Consider the following 16,698-nt stretch of genomic DNA (forward strand, 5'->3'; position numbering starts at 1 on the left):
TACACTTCTATGGAGGTGGACTTTGCTGCGGGCAGACCTGTCATGGGGGGGTCATCAATATTCTCCACTTTTAGAATAGGAGGCTTAACTTTATCCTGTTTGGTGACAGAAGTCAATTCCAATTAACTCTTTTATTTTATATTTCATCGATTTTTCGCCCTCAACTCTTGCAGAACTGTCTCCAGCGAAGTACTTTTTTATGCTAGGTTCTTAGGCTTTCATCTCCAATTGTTATATTTTATTAATTTGGCGCTTTTTCATTTGATTGTGTGACACATTTCCTTTGCAAAACATGAACTATTTCCATTCTTTTTTGTGGCAGCTTTTGAAATTAAATTTAGATCTTTAGATCGCAGAATTTAACAAAGGGCATGAATATATGCCCTTTTAGAGCAACTATGTGACCCAATATTCTTTTAGTGGTCAACCAAATCTCCTTCTGCAGTTTCCGTTATTGTTTCATGAGCTACCACGCCCCTAAAAGACATATGGAGTTTTAGCTTATTGACTCGATTTCTGTTATAAGGCGATGCATTTCTTTTTGCACGCTTTTCGAAAATATGTAAGTTTGAGCTAATTCCAGGACCCCTTCAGTAACCCTAGATCGAATACTGAACTGATGCATTCAAGCTAAAGAGAAATAAATCCCTCCCTTAAATTCTTCTAAAACCACAGTGCTTATCAATCTAAATGATTAATATTGCTACCCCAATTAACATGCTTAGGTACGGTCCGAAGCATCTCATCGTGACTTACATAAATCAATTAAAAACTCCGGGTTCTTCCTATTCACTGTTTAACTTCAATGCCTTACAGGCTACAAGGCAAAATTCAGTACTTCCAATGAAGAAAAAACTCAATGAACTAATTCGAAATTATTGATGAGACAAGTCAACCTTGAACTGTTTCATGATGGCGATGTGACGATGATGATGATGTTGATGACATGACATAGACACATCGGAAAAGAAGGGTAGGCAGTATGGGAAAAAAGTGAGCATAACTTTCAACCGGATTGTCAAAACGAGTGACAATATTTCTAATGGGGCCTTGCCGCCGATTGTTTGACAGTTTTGACAGACTATTATTTAAGGCACTTAACCGCGATGGGATCAATGAATGGATCGAAATGCGCATATGTCAACATTACATCCCATACATCCATGCCACCACAGACAAGCCTTTATACCATATCTAGGCAAAAATTAGCGGCATCTATGGAGCATTCTCATACGAAAAGAAAAACAAAAATTTCATGAATGAAAGTGAATGTGCGACAAACATACAAACAAACAAGCACACGCGAATGAAGCAAAAAAGCTTGCAGCAGTGATAAATTAATTTTTTGACTTATGGACACATTTTTGACGAAGCAGACTACATTATTATATACGAGAGTTTCGTAGCTGCCTGTAACTTTTGTATATATACAATATGAAATATGATGTATTATGTTTCGTTAGATGTGTCTCTATGTCTCGTACGAACACATGTTAGGAATGTTATTATGGCCAGTGAGTTTGTGTAGCATGTAGCCGGGCCACGATGGAGTTGGTCAGTGACCCATATTTCAAAATAGATTGACAGGTTCTATGCGGGATTCCGGAGGATGATAAGCAAGTTTGTATATTTTTAAATGGGATATGATGTGGGAACTTTTCGGAAGGATATTAACAAGGTCAGGGTAGTTGAATAGAAATTTAATTCACCCAAATTAATTTACGGCTTAAAGCAGGCGATCCTCATTTAGGAGGTAATTATGCAAATTTGAATGAATATGTGAATTTGAAATTCCGCCTAAAGGGCAATCTCGAATAAGTGTCTCAAAATGAATTATTATAACTTGGGGCGTTCAACATGTGGCGGATTTTTAGAGGACGGAAAAGTAATTTTCAATATTTCCTAACTAAGAATCATCTGTTGAACTAATTGCCTTTAACACTCAAAGGATATTTACACTCACCGCAGCGATCAATATCTCCCATGTACCACAAGGTTCCGATCATGTACCAGTGCAATTTCCACGCTTACATTAACGAATGTGTACCTTGCCGCGAAAGAGTTCATCTCGGCTACAAACCAAGAATCCAAGGGGTATTGTTTTTCATGTGGCATACAAACAATCTATATGCTAATTATTTTAAGGTGGACTTGGAGTATTGACTTTACTGTCTTCCACCAAATCATGTCTCCAATCAGCTACGGTATCATATCTTCGCAAAGAAGGCGTAAGCTACTGGCGTTGCGTTGCCAATACTCGCAAGCGCTCAAGGTGTCAGACGAACTTTTACCAGAAGTCGTTAACGCGATTCGTTACACAGGTCTTTTATTTCTTCCAAGAGGTGTAAAGTAAAAGGAAAATCATTGTTATTATTATTTAGTGCCTCCGACTGTGAGATGAAATCAGATTGGATTCGGTGTGATGTTTTGTGGTATAGGGTGGAGAAATACATTTTCAGTTGAAATAGATATACGGCTTCTGTTTTGCAATATAAATGTTCATGTTGAAATTAGTAACATAAATCAGAAATTCCTGACTATCTTATATTAAAACACTGGAAGGTTTCATACTTGGAATTTTTGTACTATTGATGGCACCCTTCATAGTGTTTTACATCTTCAGATAGAGATCCTAAAAGTTCTAATTCGATATTTATAAATATTTCGCCAAAATCCCTGTCTTTAATATTTTAGATTGTATTTCGAACACTATAAATAGAAGTTTCAGAGAAAAGATACAAGTGATAAAGTTGTGCTTTTAATTATATTGTATTTGTCTGGTAACATAAGAATGAAGTTAACTATAACTCGCAAATTGCAGACATTAATCGTTCGAAGAGCTCCCATCGAAATCATCCAGTTGTCAATCAATCAAATCCAATTTTTAACGCCATTTGATACTAGCATACAACCAAATAATTTTTCGATTAAAACGTGCCTAATTAGAGATCATCTGCTTATCACTAGACAGTAGACATGTATGTATTATATAACTACATATTGCAATTTTAGCACATTCAGGCAAAGGGACGATAATAATATTATGCTTACACAATTTCCTGGCTTTAAGCGTTCGCAGATCTTGGTAGGTGCGCATATTAAGTACGGTTTCACAATTCAAATATTATGCCAACAACAAACTTTTAAGGTGGTGTTAATTAAGAACATAAGAACAAAAAGAATAGGTTTTTTTGGCTGACACAAATTGTATAATATCTTATCAGGTATGAGAAGTTTATCATTATCTCTTTAGGTTAATCACTTTGCGTAAGAATAGTAATTTTTAACATAACGACGTTATCATGGAAATCACATGAATAGTTGTTGTAATAGTTTGATATGGTTTTCCGATATCAAAATATGTGATAGACATAAATTAGATAAGTTGAGAGGGATTTGCAAGTAATGCTTTATAGCCATAGGCAGGAGCAACAACAGTTAATAGAATCGGGGGATCAAGTAAATCTAGTGATTTTCACTGTTTTAAAAGTAGGTAAATATAACAATTTGTCTTAATGCCTACCGGTTATTTACGATCTGCCCCCTATTGAGACTTTATGCTATTTGGGGTTGATACCAGAGAGTTCCACATGGAGGTACGCAATCTTACAACTGGCATCCACTGATGTGAGTGTTAAGCGTGACCTTAGTATTCACTTGTACTTTAAGGTGAGGTGGCTGATTTCTTCCCGTCCTTTTCTAGTTATTGTGTAAAGGAACTAGAGTCCTCTTCCTTTTCTGTGTTCTATTGTCGACTTGTTTCCCAGTTTCTGCATTCAGAAATTTCCTATTTAAGCACCACTGAACATGATCCTGGGAAATAACTTTGATGAATAATGTGTACCAAAAATAGAATTCCACGATTCGCTTTTCTTGATCATAAATGTTTTTAGGCAACTCTGAATGAAGTTTTGTGTAACTATGAAAAATACTCAGGCTGGAATTCATAAAAAGCCTAGAAAACTGAGATTCTGACGGAGATTTGGAGATTTTAATTTAACATATTGCACTTCTAATGATATTCGCGCCTAGTACAGATGCTTGACCATATACCCTAAACAGGTTTTCCAAAACTTCAGCTCTCTGCAGGTCTCCCCGCAAATCCTCCACTCCTCCTCCACTGTTTTACGCCATGTGTTTTTAGGCCGCCCTACAATGGAGTTGTCATCTTTTCCTAACGAGCGACCAATATACTGCCACTTTGACTTTCTATTTAACACATGTGCCGACGCTTCAGGTATACATCGACGTAGCACTTCTTTCGAGATAGTGTCGAATCGATGACGGAGACAGGTGCTCATGAAGGCTTGCACCCTTCGAGTAACAATCACTTCCATGTGCTGCTCCCTTATAACATCACGGACAGAAATTTCGCGCGCAAAGCCTCAACTTGCTTTTAGTGTTGAGTATTTACATTTCCAGATTTTAAACAAAGTAGCGAAGAGGATCCTGGACGGATAATGCGGTAGGTAACATCAAGCTCGTTGCCGCTATCAACAGAAAAAATACTACCAAGATGGAAGAGTGTTATGATCCGTCAGATTGACAACCTTATTGTTGCTGGGGTTTATTTTCAGTGCAACTCTGCTTAGCTCTTTCTTCACATCCAGAACCATTTGTCTAGGTTCCATGCTTCAGTGGAGAGAAAAAAGCGTAACCGAGGTGTTTCAAAATTTTATTTGAGCTCTCCGAACAATGCAGCAATCCGAAATCACCAATAACAAAACCGAATAGTATCGGTTCCTCCGGCGTAGAGCATTCCAAATATAATCCCCATTCACGCTATCGGATCCCTTACTGAAATCAATCAAGAGCAAATAAAGCAGAGATCTAAACTCAGCAGACTGCTCCAAAATACTCCGGCAACTGTTCATTTGGCCATGCTCTTTATTGACCAAGCGCTTTCGAGGTGTTCTTTAATGCGCTATAGGAAAATATTAACTATAGTCTTTGTAACGGAAGAGAGCATGTAAATTCCTCTTCGGTTGCCTCACTCAAGCCGGAATGGAATGGAATTGGAATCTTTTTCCACTCACTAGAAGCGATCTCAGATTTTTCATGCATAAGTAGAGCTGTAAGGAAGACTTCAGCAGAAAGATCGGGAAGCCCAGCAGCGCTGCCTTGCTTGGTTACATTGATAGCAGGGATAATTTCACATTTGGTTGGAGGAACAGTTCGTGTCCGGATAGCTGCGTGGTTAGAGAGCAAGGCTGTCATATGGAATATCGCGGTTCGAATCTCATTGGTGGCAGTGAGATTTGAATCGTGATTTGACGTCGGATACCAGTCGACTCAGTTATGAATAAGTACCTGAGTCAAAACAGGATAATAATCTCGGGCGAGTGCAATGCTGAGTAGTCTACCGTTACGGTCTTGAATGAAGTGGTTTAACACACTTCAAGGCCCTGATCCAATATGGATTGCTGCGCCAACGATTATTATTATTCTTAACAGTTTGTGTCGTTACAGAGACTAATCATTTCATCAACAGAAGTAAGTTCACCAGATGTTATACGACTTAGAGCCGCTGTGAAATATTTGGTCCACCTCTTATATTACTTGTCATCGGGGATGCGGCATCGAACATTACCGTCCATGACCACTGACAGATTTGTGACCAGCTGGGGGTTCTTACGTAGCGTGATATGCAATAGTGAACCGACGACAGTTTCCGCCTTGTTAATCAGTACAATAACCAATGCCTCTTTGCTATGACGGCACTTTCCGGGTTAAACCTGGAAACGATATATGTATAATCAAAATGCTAACGTTTAACCTGTTTTACACATGAAATTAGACAACCGTATGTAAAAACACCTCATAGTAAACTAAACTAAGCTATCTGATGAATCCTTTCAAAAGTGTGACTGTTGCATCCTTTTTTCACTCCCAGTTATGAGCTGCTAACAGAAAAGGCAGACACTTCACGGGTTTTTCGGTGAAATATTGCAGTTCAAGGACTACCTTGGGAAGTATAACTACAATTTTATAAAGATTAGAGGGTATATATAATAACTACTGCCTCTTGCTTTACTGAAGTAGCGACTAGTGGCGTGACAAGTTTTGATCACATCCAAAATCAGAATATCCGCGATCGTTATGGGGTTGCACCGATCGTGGAAAAATTGAAAGAGAGGCGTCTTCGATGGTTTGGTCACGCAATTCGTGCTAACGAGAATTCACTTGCCAAGATTGGTCTGAACATCGAAGTCGATGGTAAACGATCAAAAGGCAGGCCGAAACAATGGTGGCTTAATACGCTGGATGGGGATTTAAAAGCCTGGAGATTGCACCCAGATCAGATCAGGCATTCGATAAAGCCAAATGGCGAAACCGATCATGACGAGCCGGCCCCGCTTGTGAACGGGACAAAGGCTGAAGAAAAAGAAGAAAGTTGAGAAGACCTCGCAAATTTCTTCGTCAATCTGTTGTACTTGAAAAGCATTCAAAAAAAGCATGTTTCACTGCCCACAAAGGATTCCCACCATCTTAGGAATGTTTTTTGTTTGCTGCCACATGCATATAGTTATTTGCCTGCTCTTCTCTTCCTACCATATTAGATCCTTTTGATACCCCTTACAGTCATTCATAAGCAGTAGTAAAATTGATGCGATTGATGCGAAATTTGGTGAGAAAGTGGAAATTGTCAACGTATACGCACGAGATGAGTTACATCCTTCTACTTAGAATTTAAAGGGGGGCCTATATATGCAAAACGGGGCGGTAACCTTTTTTTTCACCATGTATAGTCATGTGATGTATGTATCAAATTAAATTATTAGTACTTTCCGATTAGTACTTTCCGAAACTGGTCTTAGTTTTGACATCTGTTGGTAAAGTGTGGAGTGCGGGGAGCCGAAAATTATAATTTTTTTGGACCCATTCTCAGAAACTACCAGATCGAAAAATCTAAAAATAAATAAGAAGCTGCCGCTCTACGGTGTCCAGGCGTCAAAATACCCTCCATGCCGATATGTCCTCAAATTAAATTATTAATATATTATAATAATATTAATTATTAATATAAATATATATTTCGGGAGAATAAAAATTTTCAAGAATTAAAAAATTAAGTTAATAACAATACAACATAATATTCTCGGGAACCTGATTAGAAACCCCCTTAAGTTTATCATAAAGTCATAATAGTCATATAATAATGTAGAATATATTATGGAGCATGATATCCAAAAGTTACCTCAAAATCGCACTATTACTGACAAAGTCACAGTAGTTCAAAATTATCCCTTCCATGTAAATGTATTGCAACTCAAAATATGCCATAAATGTCAATATCAGAATAAAGTGAGTAGTTTGACATGAAATACACAAAACCTTTCATACCTGAAGCGTCAGACTTCCGTTTCCCGATTTGTTTTATTTTGTTTATAACTTCTTATTCTGATCTTTTTTTTTGAGAGTTGATCACTGGAGGAGGAACAATTGTTCGTTTATGATTTGAATGAACAGGGCTAAGTACGTTTTGAAACGAAGTGAAATTTCGACTAGATTTTCGCAACAAACGAATTTAAAGGCTAAAATTCTGATCATTGTGGGGAAGTTGATTATTAGAGGAAATTTTCTTTGAGCTGGGCCTGGGCTGGGTTAAATACGAAGGAAAGGTACACTAACTAAAATTAATAGTTCTACTAATGTCACACGTAAAAATTAAAAGCAAAAATAATCGAGGATATAAGTCCTGCTGTGTACCCTTTGTTTTTTAAATAATATGTGTTGTGAATCTACTGGCAATCAGGCTGCGGCAGAATTTATGTATAACTGGATTTGGTCAACTAACCGCTTTAGGTTAACCCCCCCCCCCCCCCTTTCAAATTTTGGGATCGTTTCGATCTATTTCGACGTGAAGTCTTTTGATTTGTGGATTGTAACGTCCATGCTGGAACAGATCACAAACTTTACAGGCTTAAAACACTTGTAAGGATCTAAAGTATCAAGGACCCACTTTTTGAATTGATTAACAAACCGAAAAAGAAATAGTTGTCAATTGGTACTTCAGTTGAATTGCGCTTACCTGCTGGCGCAAATGAACAATCAAAAATAGCTAATTTTGCGGATGTTTATACAGCTCTACATTGGTAACTGACTTTGATGATCTTTTCACCATTTTTCAGCCTCCTTTTCATAAAAAGAATATATAAACTTTCGGAGTGGGTTTTCTAAGAAAATCTACCACAAGTGTCGATAAAACCCCTATATAATAAGTATTATCCCACTTACATTATTTGTACAAAATAGTATCAGGGTAAAATGCCTGAATAATTTTTTCATGAAGATTGTGAGTTATTTACTTGTGCATATTTGAGCATACTTGTTTAAATATATCTAAGCTAGTAGAAATCTTAATGACATACATATATATATAGCGTAATGCTGACCACATTGCCCCCTATGGGGTACTCTAATCCTATAGTGTACCGTTATGCCTGTGTGCTCTATCACACTTCATGGCCCTGATCAATTTGGATTGTTGCGCTAACGATTATTATTATTATACATTTTATACTCAAATACTGCCGATTATGTCATACTTGTGAAATAAATGTAAAAGACAGTCCTCAGTTTGTCAGCAATCAAAAAGTCGTCTATACCCAGGGTGAGCTGATGTTATGCTAAAAGTACACATTAAGAATTATGGTCAATGCATATCATATTTAAAAATAAGCAATCTTTCTCCATTAAATTTCGCATCGCCTTCATATTTATAAATCACGGGATCAAAGTGACTTCCACATACCGCCCATCCTCTAAACCTTACTTCAAAATCGTCCTGTCTACCCAATAATAAGGCGGTAACGATCACGTACTGTTTCAGTAGCCAAAGCAGCTACTCTTCCCTAAAATGATTGAAAATGATGGGTCATCAAACTCGCGCGACCCATCAATCCATTTTGAGTCAATCAACAATCAATCGTTTGATCCGATCAAGTCGACATTGCAATCGATCCAAATCGAACACAGCCTCCCTTGCACAGCTGTGAATCTGCCCTTTATCATTCTCTTGACAATAACCGACCAAAATCCCGACCCGGTCGGACACACTCTTTAATTGCTAGTGCTTGATCGTGATGATCACTACAATGATGATGATGAAAATTGATGGACGAAATGGACTTTTCGATACGTTGCATCTGGTAATTAATTTTCAACAGCCATCAGATAAAACTGCAAACCGTCGACAGGGATGGTCAACCATATAATTTTGAAATCGTCGTTTATCCCAAATCTTACTGTTTGAATCGATACGTGATCATAACACCCCCAGATAATAAGGATTTAACCTAAAACTTTGCACCACTGTTGGAGTTTTGATACTACCTTTTGCGAAAAATCTAATAAATCATAATTCCTTCTGAAACAGATTTTAAAATGTTTGTTTTGCAAAATTCAATAGCATTAAAAAGGTGAAAAAGGTCTGATGGTACTGAGGACACGGGAAGGTTTTTATCAGTTGCTCCGATCGAAATATGATCCCTAATGGTAAAAAAAGTCAAAATTTTGGGTAACTTGTGTGGCAGAAAACAGAAGGCAGGTCTTTTGAAACCAAAAATTAAAATAGATTTCTGAAAAACTTAATATGAAAAAAGAACTAAAACAGGAAACATTCCATAGAATGAAGGATACCATCAACGCCGATCGAGAAAGGTCTAAAAATTTCAGAAATTTATTCATGAAAAAAATGATAATTTTTTGGGTCCCCCGATGAGGTTAACATATTGAGTTGTATGTTCTCATATGTTCGGAGGATGAAAATATATCTAAATGATTCGAAGGTTAGATCATTTGGTAAAATTGATTATAACTTGCAGCGTCTTTTCAATTTTCATCTCAGAGCATATTTTTTGATTAGATAAACTCCAAAATTAGGCTTTATGATATATTCATATTTGAGAAATATATAAATTAGGATGGAAAAGATTGCTATTTGTTTAATTAACCCAAATTGAGGAGGCTCTGGTTAGACATAATTTCTTCGAAATAGAGTCAAAACTATTAGCGTATTTCAAAATTAAATAAGCTGTCACTACATATTAATGCGCCTGTCGATTCCTTAGTGAAATTTCAGTAAAAATATTCAGGAAGTCGACAACTCTTGGGACATAAGCGGCACAAAAAATCATCCCTTTTTCCTGCTACAGGCAACATCTCACAAGTATAGACCCCAGCCTTACTTTTCTCTCCATTAATATAATAAATTTATAAATAATTCATGTAACTAAAACACGAAAAAACAATTTGCCTCGAAATTTCACTCGCCTTCTGGAATACAGACCTACATTACGATATCGTTCTGCGAAAATGCCGGTATATTAGTGGAGAAACCGTGAGGGCACACGTTCTATGGGACGCGTCCCAGCATTTACCGCTACAAGTCAAGTAGTATCCCCAAAACAACTTAGAGAACAAATGAGTTTTCCTTTTTCTAAGGGGAGAGGAGGAAAGTCAAGTAAGGTGCACTTCTTCTGTTAGAAGTCTTGTGTTTTTTTTTTCTCATTCACTTCCTTACAGTCTACTATAGGGAATGTAGCTAGGTAGGAGGGAAAACCGTGTTCAACCCTAAACCACCCACGCATTTAAGGGATGGTTTTATCAATTTACTTCGATTATCGAGTTACGACGAATTACCTTTTCGTGCAACCTTACGGTTGAAAAGTAGCGGAGAAGTCGCGATGGAATAGGGATACGATGGCTTGAAAAGTTCTTATCGGTGTTTTGCCGGTTTGAGGCGATTGAGGTGGGAAGATTTGAGGGGTTAAGTGAAACTGAATTATACCATTCAAAAAGATTTTCTTTTCTCTCAATACTTGATGGAGGATGGCGGTGCTAGGTTGAAATCTACTACCCTTTTCACTTATGACGGCATCCCTTATCGGAAATTTGTATCGATAGCGTTATGGATGTATCTTAACACGACACACTACTGGAATAATCATTGCAAAATTTCAGATTGGCATGTAGATATCTATTGCTTTGCGGAAAATTCGATTTGCGAACGGGATATGAGGGAAAATTTGTATAGGAACTAATATTGAATTATCTAAAAAGGAAGATGTAATTGGGGTTATAGTAATCATTCGGAAGCTTATTCCATTTTGATTGAGTTCATATGTTGTAGAGAGTTATAATTCATATCCTGAGGTAGATTTGAGAAAATTTTGCTGTTTATTCTGCGAAGGAGTAACATTCTCAAGAGATTGTATCTTACAACATTTGATGTATAAGCATTGGTAAATATACATAAAACGAGCATGGACTTTTCCGTCGTCTGCTACTAATTATAACAGACTTTTACTCACCGGGCAGTTTACTTCCTACGAAACCAATTAAAGGAGCACACTTACCATCTGAAAAGATAAAAGATAAGCAATTACATATAAAATCTAATCAATTAATATTAAAAAGCAAATTTAGTATTACTTAAAAAATATATAATGGCTACTATATTTTGTGCCAACAAAACAGCTGTTCCCAAGCTACTTTCATCGAAATATAAAGTCAAGCTTCAGCAAGTCTTTACGAAAACAAAGAAATCAACACATAAAACTTGTTTCCATCTACCTGAGATGCGATCATTTCGCGATGATCATGACAAAAATTGAATTGAAACTCGGTTTGAAATGTTTAGTTGTTTTGTTTGTTTTCTGTGTATCTTTTTAAATTTGTCTGCCTCCTTTATTTGTTCCAAACATATTTTTCCTTTTTGATTCAGAATGGGAATAAAACAGGTTCCACCGAAGGGAATCTTCTATAAAATACTTATGTGTATGTTGGTATACACATTTCTCATTTTATCACACCTTGGCATTCGGTGGACTACGTCAGAATCGCATCAAATATATCAATGTTAAGGGTTAAGGCGACAAAATTGAATATTTAAGTATTCGGACACTGATGACAAAAAAATATGAACACCAGAATTGTCCTGAGTCCATATTACACAATTTTATGTTTGGTTTAATAAATCTGGCTCTAGTTTTGTTCTTCTAAATCAATAAAAGAAATTTTTTCAATTTGCTCCTGAAGCGGGGCATAATCCTATTGAATGGGCTTCTCTGCTGAACATCGAAACTATGTAAGATGAAAGTGAATTAAAAAGACTTCAAGTTTATTCGTACTTTTACTCAGCAACATCACTGTCACACTTTACCATAATTTAAAATCATGTTCTCCAAAGATAGATATCACCAATATCTTCAATTTAAATCTTTTCGCCTCACCTTGTTCGTCGAATAAATACAACTTTCCTGGGTGCATGCAGACTAAGGAGCGAGTGAGAGTTGACAAATTATTGATCACGTCACACAGGAAAATTGTATTTGCCCAAATGCCAACACGCCGAAGATTTTTGCATTGAACAATATAATTTTCCCGCATATGGTTAGTAGGAATGCTTTAGCCTGTCACTGACGACAATCAACTTTTTGATATTTTTATTGACGAATGAACCCCTCACAGTAAACTGGTACTAACGATGACAGCCCAATACAATTCTGTATGACTTTTTTACGGAAAGTTAAATAATAAACCTTTCATAAATTAAAAATACATGGAATTGTTGGAATTAACTCCAGAAAGACTTTGTAAGTGAGGGAAAAAAACGCTATGATCTTCAGAGAAAGAAAAAGAAAATTCCATGCGCCAGCCGAAAAGCAGGTCTTTTGTACTTTGTGCTTATATGACTTTCAGAAAAGATATTTAAATCCGATAAACGCATTCTTGTGATCTTGTACTTGTTTTTGTGGGGCTTTTTCTTTCTCCTTAGCCCTTTCATATATTCAACCTTTTGGAATATTTTCGACAAAGATTTGTTTTATTTTTATTTGAAATTGGACGATCAATGGTTTTGGTGTGTCAAGACGTGAACTACAGGGGACAAGATACAGTTGCACAGAAATTTTGAAGAAAACGAAACTTGATACTTTTAATGGATTTGTGAGCTAAGAAGTGAAATCTTTGAAATGCTCAAGGGAATTGGGCTTTTTTCTTTCCCTTTGATTCGATTGATCAAGACTTAATCATCATGCCTTTATTCCTCATTTCAGGGTTCAACTTCTCAGGCGGAAGATATTTTGGGGAGATATGTCTATAGACATCAAAACTGGCGACCTTTAGATTGATTTTACTTTTTACCACCGTCACTGGCAAGGAAACTAATCTATTAAACTATTTATCTGATCAATAATAAAATAAAATTTTCTACTGAATATTGGCAACAAGATTAAAATGGTCAGCATTGAAATTTCTAATTATACAATTTTTAAAAAGCGTTCCTTCCTTCCTTTCCTTCAAACAAAAACCTTATTTGGTTTTGTTTAACATTGAATCAAAATTTAATATAATTAAAAAGGGACTAACAGAAATTTTTTTAGGTATAATAAATAATATGTATTTTCAGCTACAATAATGTAATAGGTCTCCCGTTCATTCCTTTGTGGAATCTCTTTGCTTTAATTAGTTTTTTTAGTTTTTTCCCCAATTTATAACTTCAGCGAGACTGCTTCAATTTCACTATCATCACACCTAAAGGTATGCAATTGATAAACTCACAAGTGAGACAAGCACAAAGACAAATAGGTTTTCAAATATACAACTGGGGTTTTGCCAGTAACAAAAATTCATCTTACTTCCTTTCAATGATAATCCTCATAAGCCAGAACAAACATCATGAACGTGTGACTCAAGAAGAAGTAGGAAACCTCGCGCCTTTTCGAATGCCTTAATGACGTGTGGCCGCTCCGTCAGTTTCTAGGTATAAATCCTTTCTGAGAAGGATTTATGGAAGTTTTTGGTTACTTTTGATTCTTCGTTACTTATCTCCTGCAGATATTCCCCTTATCTATGCATCTGCATTTCTTATATAAAGTTGTTTCAGTATGTATTTGTTCCATTTGTACCCACCACGTGGTGTATATGCATATAGATGCGCCTTAGCGTGATACTGACATTCAAAATCTTACAATTTGCATTGAAGTAACAACTTTGACCTATTAGAACTTTGCTAATGATAGTGCGATTTCCACTAAACTTGGTAGAAACGAATAGACAGAAAAGAAAAGAAGACAACTCATAATTCAAGAGCTGATTTCTGATTCTAAAGGATAAAAGGATAAGAGTGTAGTCAAAGCCTATTTAAGAGATATAAGTTAGTTGCTTCACAATACATTTTGCGAGTATGGCCGCGCTTGAAAGTCTTGAAATTTGTATTAATTGACTCTCCAATTGGCAAGAGAGTTTGCTCTATTATGGCAGAGACATGCAGTAAGACCATGGAATTGGAACCGAATAGTGGAGAATGGTCTTGCGTTCCTCCATAATGTGGTTTCATCGGAGGTACTATTAGTTCAAATTAAACGCAGAAGCACATATGACATCACAAATAAACTGCTATCATGTATATTTGATTCGTTGAAGGCTTGTTTATATTCGCTATGAACTGTGCTTCAACTTCAGCCAATGATTCGCAAACTTTAATTTTCTCTTGATAGCATTTTTTTAGAAATCAAAACTTCATGGTACAATGATAGCACCGAACTTTTCCTTGAATTAATAAAATTTCTAAGAAATGCATGCTGATGTTTGGTGAGTTTCACTTCAGTTATCAAAGAAAGCACTTCGTCACTCTCGGTTTCACAATCATTTTTGGTGAAATATCGACTTTCCCAATTGCGTTAATCTTTTTCGCTTAGAATATTCACTGCAATCCACAAAACGCTTAAGTGGTCCACCAGTTCGACACTGATCATAAGATTGGTCAGTTGTTGATGCCGTCTGCGACGTGGTTGCATATTTAGATAAAATTACAACTTCCGCAACATTCAACCAATGTGAATAGTTGCTTTTCACATCTTCTCTTAACCTACGATAGTTTTTCCAAAACTCAGCAAACTTTTTGGTTGTGTTTTGACGCGCGAATCTATATCAGTACTGTTCATGGTTTGTATTAGGAGGTAGTTAACCGAAATCTCTAAATCTGGCAACCCCGCTGTATGCGTGGGCGTTCACAGTTCGCACCTTCCGGCCAAATTTGATGTCAATCGGTACAACAGCTTCTTAGAAAATTTCGTATGGCAGATACACAGACAGACAGGAAACCGATTTTAATAAAACTTTGTTTTAAAAAGGTATTGGCTCGGATATTGAACGTGGATGATCTGACAAACAACATTCGCAGAAAATCTTTATTATTTCTAGTAGACGCAGTTGAGGCAATGAAGTAATTGAGCACACCATTTAGTAAAAGAATTATAGAAAAAGCACACCGAATCATAGACTACCCAACGAAAGGGCTGGTTCGAGAAAATATACAGTGATGTAATGGACGGGAAAAAGTAACTAAACTAAACTCGAACCAGAAAAGTAAATTTCCCCGGTGCAGCCAGTTATATTAAAACGCTTCAGACGAAACCAAGAAATATATAGGATTACAGAACAGTTTCTTGACTTTGTGTTTTTGTACAAAATTTAAATTAAAAGAAGAACGTTTTAAAATGTGATTCCATTGGATTTTGTTTAAAACGGAAATGATAAAAGTGTGCTATCCTCAATTTTCCAGGGCCCTAAATTCGCTGTCTGAATCTTTGGAATAAATCTTTCAGATCCTCTGTCAAAATTGCGTCTCATTCATTCTGTATTCGTTCAGTCATTTGGTGCCTATTTTAGGATCAGGGTTTTTTTCCGCGATTGCTCCTTCCACCAACTACCATGATTTTTCGATGAATTACCCACTTGTGAGATCGGTCGTTCTAACTGTCCCGTTCGGTCAATCAGGCACCGCTTTATTCTTAAATAGGACCCGACGACGGGCGCTATCATCAACGAAACTTGCACGATTATCGCCTTGATTAGATTAATCGAATGTACCATTGTTCAGTTTCCCTCAATCCATTGGTCAACGTCAGCATACTTATGTTAAAGCTTTTAAAGAAAGTTAACGATTAATTCCCTCAATGGAAATTGAAGAGCTCCTTTCCACGCACGCTTCATTTTCTTTTAAAACCCTATCCATAATCTTTTTCTGCCGAAATCCAACCCATGTTGACTTGTCTTGAAAATGGTTAATTTTCATTTGTTAACGGGTTAATTTCATTTGTTAACGGGTTAATTTCATTTGTTAACATAAATAGTTAACTTTATTTGATAAATAATTAATTTCATTTGCTAAATAATTGATTTTACTTATCAAAACGTTAATTTAATTTCGCGAATAGTGAATTTGTCTTGCATATGTTATATACAAGACCGAGCACAAATGAGATCCAATTAAGGATTAAACTGAACTCAGACCCCAACTATATAGGACAAAGCCGCCAAGCAAACAAAATAAACGACGTGCGAATAAAGTTTGCAAAATGTGGACACTCTCGTATGGTCCTTTGCACAAGACCCTTTGATTTGTGTAGCTTCTGCTCTTCCCCAAAATTTCCAAAAAAAAAACTCTGATAAGAGGAAAGGAAAAGTAGGAACCCCAAAGGTTGTACCTCATTATAAGTTGAGGCCAAAGGAAGTGTCAAGCGAAGATGGATTTTCTCCCACTTCGATCGTATATTCTAGGTTCGGCTTCATACGCAGTCATCATAATCGTTTAAATTTTTCTCATATTTCCGGTCTGGCCGTCAAGAATTTTATCTCCGTTTTAGATAAATTCAGGGTTTTTAAAGCCCATCACGGTGCAGATTTAAA

The 16,698-nt window shown here is 36.5% G+C and overlaps 1 protein-coding gene and 1 long non-coding RNA gene across 4 annotated transcripts in view; one reads left to right on the forward strand and one right to left on the reverse strand.

The window, feature by feature from the left end:
* The window catches only part of LOC119651502 (homeobox protein homothorax), a 440,180-nt gene that overhangs the window by 161,837 nt on the left and 261,645 nt on the right, over positions 1-16,698 (reverse strand). The window lies entirely within an intron of this gene.
* On the forward strand, positions 12,468-13,237 carry LOC119651504. The gene is made up of 2 exons (XR_005249465.1): positions 12,468-12,599; positions 13,062-13,237. It is a non-coding gene; the product is annotated as an uncharacterized LOC119651504 (long non-coding RNA).

Source organism: Hermetia illucens, chromosome 3, assembly GCF_905115235.1.
Source record: "Hermetia illucens chromosome 3, iHerIll2.2.curated.20191125, whole genome shotgun sequence".
In the NCBI taxonomy this organism is placed as follows: Eukaryota; Metazoa; Arthropoda; class Insecta; order Diptera; family Stratiomyidae; genus Hermetia; species Hermetia illucens.